We start from the raw sequence: 4,753 nt of genomic DNA on the forward strand, positions 1-4,753 counted from the left end.
TGCCATCCCCTCTCCCCAACACTCCAGGGAACAAGGTCACCGATGATCCCCGTGTTGTCAGAAGAAAGGGATAGTTCGGGACTTTCCCTGGCGGTCCAGGGGTTACGACTCCGTGCTTCCACCGCAAGGGGCGCAGTTGCGATCCCTGGTCAGGGAACTAAGAGACCACACGCCGCACAGCACAGCCCCCCAAAAGAAAAAGAAGAAAGGGATATTTTCCTGTGCTCCTCTTGCCCCTCCACCCAGCAGCAAGTGACATAGCTGAACATAACCTCCTTCCTGAGACGCGCTGCCCCCCCACTGCGGTGACACCCTGTCCCCCCACTGCGGTAACACCCTGTCCCATGGTTTTCCTCTTTCCGCTCGCCTCTCAGCTTCTCTCTTCTCCTCGGTGAGCTGGCTCCTCCCCCTGTGCACCCCACCACCTCCCTACGAGCTTCAGCCTGCTCCCCGGGTACACGGCCCACGTCTCCCGTCCTGCTGCCCGCCCCCAGCTCGACACTCAGGTACCAGCTTCCTACCAGACATCTGCCCTCGGACACCTGATGGTCACTGCACACTTAACCTTCCCAACAGAACTTTTTGTGGGGTATTTTCCCCCAAAGCTCATTTTCCTCAGATTTCCCCAGCGCTATAAAGGATATCACTACTTACCCAGCGAGGGGTGAGCTTGAGCCCAAACCCAACGGCAGATCTTGATTCCCATTCTCCGTAACATCTAATCCATAACCAAGTCCTGCTGGTCGATGTTGCCATCAAACTCACCGTTAATCTCCGTCCCCGTGGCCTCCGCTGTCACCTCTCACTGGGCTGATGGATGAAACTTCCAGCTTCCATTCTTCTTCCCTCTACTCAGTGTCCTGAGAGGTGCTGGAGGGAGACTTTAAACAGGAGGCAGGGCACCTTGATTCAACTCCTTATCCCCTCAAAACACACACACACACACACACACACACACACACACACACACAGAGTCTTTTTCCTTTTTTTGGCCGCACAGCATGCAGGATCTTAGTTCCTCAACCAGGGATCGAACCCATGCTCGCTGCAGTGGAAGCGTGGATTCTTAACCACTGGACCACCGGGGAAGTCCCACAGAATCTTGTACTCAGCATATGTTCTAAACTCCTGCCTATGACCAGCTGCCACAACCTCCCTGCCCCCAAACTTTGCTCCCCTGACACACCTCACTTTTCTGCTTCCTTCCTGCCTCAGGACCTTTGCACTGCCTGGAAAGCTCTTCCCCCAAGGTCCTTCCAGGGCTAACTTTTTCTCATCCTTTCTGTCCTGGTGCAGAAGGCACCAGCTCTGTGCACCCCATTTAAACAGCTCCCCACCATCTGTTCGCCTCTATTACAGCATCCTGTTTATCCCTTCCGCAATTGCCTCGATCTGGAATTATCTTATCCGTTCCCATATTTTCTTATTTCCTTTGTGTCTCCCGCCATCATGACATCATCCCCTTGTGGTCTGGAGCCCCCTGCACCTTACTCAAGTTTGTACCCAGCACCTTGGACCAAGCCTACCTCCCCAGTAGGTACTCAACTAATATTAGTCAAAAGAATGAACACACCAAAAAAATGAATAAATAAAGTGATGGGGAAATGAAATACACATTTTTTCTTCCTCCACAGAAGAGGGAGATTAGAGAGGAGGATTGGTGATGAGAGAGAGGCTCTAACCTTTCCCGTGAGATATCTCTGTATTACTTGACTTGTTGCATTAAGCAAGCACTTTGTGAATCATTAAACGCTAATAAAGTCGCTGCGGAAGAAGAGGTTTCCAGGCTGACAAAGGTAGGGAGAGCCAGGTTCAGGCTGCCAGGGCCAAAGTCCACCTGGGCATCAAATACCGCCTATAAATACATGGCTGGGAGAAGAAATTCTGGTCCAGAGACAACTGTCAGCTCCCCACATAGGAAACAGGACAGTAAAGCATTGCTTCACCCAGTGTGAGAGAATAAACCTCTCTCCTGTCCCCGGGTTATGAAAAGAAAAACAAAACAACACAACACAATGAAAGGAGACAAGGTAGTGGGAGATGAGCCCCTGAAAACTGGACCCCCAATGATGACAGGTCAGGATTTGTTAGTTGTCCCAGCAAAGGGTTTTCAATAAAACCCAGATGAAATTCTGAGCTCTGGAGAGCGTTTCCATGTTAGCATGTCCAAACTCCCTACTCTCCGCCCCTCCCTGTGGCTGGTCCTCCGTGCAAGTAGAGGCAGGGAGCAAGAAGTTGCAAAGAAGGGAAAGTAGGGGTTATGTATTGGATGTGTTGTAGGTTGGATGTTATGTAGAAGGATGTGGCCGAGAATGAGGCGTCCACGGGGAGGCCCAGGTCCCCCCTCCCCATCCTCTCCGGGCAATGTCATCTTTTCTCTGCTTCCCGGGTTTCCCAAGGCAGTGAAGTTGGCTCCCTCCCCCGAGAGCTCCTCCTCTCCTCCTGGGCTCTCCCTGGATCTTCTCCAGAACAGCCCTGGCCACCTGCCCTCCCTCTAGGCTCCTTCCCCCCAGGAATGGGCCCTGTCCCTGGGGCCGGCTGTGACCGCTCTGTTGAGGCCCCCAAATCGGCTTCTCCAGCCCACCCCCCTCCAGGCTCCTGGCCTGGGCTTCGTGTCACCCTGGATTCTTTTCTGCCTGTAGCACCAAACCCTGTCATTCCCGCCTTTGTAAGGGCTCTGGGGCCTCCAGTATCTCTGTGGCTACTGGACAGACATGTCCTTACCTTCTAACTTCTTTAGCAGATTTCAGGGCTTTCAGAAACCCTTGGACCTGCTAACCTTTCAGAACATCGATTGAGGTGGAACTGAAACTAGGTCGAAATGGATTTAAAAGTTCACAACATGTTCAGAGAGAATGTCCTTATTTCAGATCTTATGACCAAAAAACCAGGTAGCCAGGCAAGGTTACACTGGTTCCTATGATGACGCTGTCAACTGTAAGAGCATCTCATTCACTCTTAAGTGCTGCTTACTGATTATTTCTATTATAACTATAGCCTATGTGAGCAATGTTTAAAATATAACTCTGTCATTAAAATGACTCATTCCAAAAAAATAAAAAAATAAAATGACTCATTCAATGAGTATCTGATAATATAGAAAATGAGCAAAGTGAAAAGAATCTGAAATGAAAATCGTACTCAAGAAGTCATTGCAGAAATGACTACAGCACTCCAATATTTCTCAGAATTTCTCAGTATAGCTTGTGTTTTATTTTTATTTATTTTTATTTTTTATTTTATTTTTTTTTTTGTGGTATGCGGGCCTCCCTCTGCTGTGGCCTCTCCCGTTGCGGAGCACAGGCTCCGGACGCGCAGGCCCAGCGGCCATGGCTCACGGGCCCAGCCGCTCCGCGGCATGTGGGATCTTCCCAGACCGGGGCGTGAACCCGGTTCCCCTGCATCGGCAGGCGGACGCGCAACCACTGCGCCACCAGGGAAGCCCTAGCTTGTGTTTTAGACACAACTGTCAGCCATTTGGTTTTAGCACTTGATACAGGTTTTAAAACATCCTTTCCTTCGACAATGAAAACACTCCTTCCGAGCCTCTGGGGAGACCAGAGCTGTGCCTTTCCTCCTGCTTCGTGATCCCCAGATCTGTCTAAACTGCATTTTAGTTACAGCTCCTGCATTTCCTCTCACCCCATCTTTACTTTCACAGTCTAATGAACTTACTTTACAAGGTTACAGGGCAAAGGCAATAACACAGTGGTGTGCGTCTCGCCGTAGAGATGGAGCTGGCATTTCTGCAGACATCTGGGCCTGTGTCAGCTGCCATTCTAAGGCCTTGGTTACAGCAGTGACACTATGGCCAGGCCCCTTCTTTCATATAATCACAGTGATGAATTCTGTACAAAGGAGTGGCAGGCCCACCTGAATACAGCAAAATGTCAATTTCATAATTAAATGAGAAATAAATGATGGAGTGGTGGATAGATGATAGATGGATAGATAGGTAGATGATAGATAGATAGATAGATAGATAGATGATAGATAGGTAGATAAGTAGACAGGCAGATGGAAGATGGAAGAGAGATAGATAGATGATAGATAGATAAACAAGTAGATAAGTAGACAAACCAATGGAAGATAGATGATGGATAGACAGGTAAACAACAGAGATAGATAGATGGAAGATAGATGACAGATGATTGGTAGGGAGAGAGAACTCAACTGTTAAAGCAAATGGGGGAAATGTTTACAACAGGTGAATTTGGGTAAAGGGTATGTGGATGCTCTTTTTTTTTTAAACATCTTTATTGGAGTATAATTGCTTTACAGTGTTGTGTTAGTTTCTGCTGTATAACAAAGTGAATCAGCTATATGAATACATATATCCCCATATGCCCTCCCTCTTGCATCTCCCTCCCACCCTCCCTATCCCACTCCTCTAGGTGGTCACAAAGCACCAAGCTGATCTCCCTGTGCTATGCAGCTGCTTGCCACTAGCTATTTTACATTTGATAGTGTATAGATGTCAATGCTACTCACTCACTTTGTCCCAGCTTACCCTTTCCCCTCAAGTCCATTCTCTATGTCTGCATCTTTATTCCTGTCCTGCCCCTAGGTTCATCAGAACCTTTTTTGTTTGTTTGTTTGTTTTAGATTCCATATATATGTGTTAACATACGGTATTTGTTTTTCTCTTTCTGACTTACTTCACTCTGTATGACAGACTCTAGGTCCATCCACCTCACTACAAATAACTCAATTTCATTTCTTTTTATGGCTGAGTAATATTCCATTGTATATA

The sequence above is a fragment of the Physeter macrocephalus genome, chromosome 6 (assembly GCF_002837175.3).
Source record: "Physeter macrocephalus isolate SW-GA chromosome 6, ASM283717v5, whole genome shotgun sequence".
Lineage (NCBI taxonomy): Eukaryota > Metazoa > Chordata > Mammalia > Artiodactyla > Physeteridae > Physeter > Physeter macrocephalus.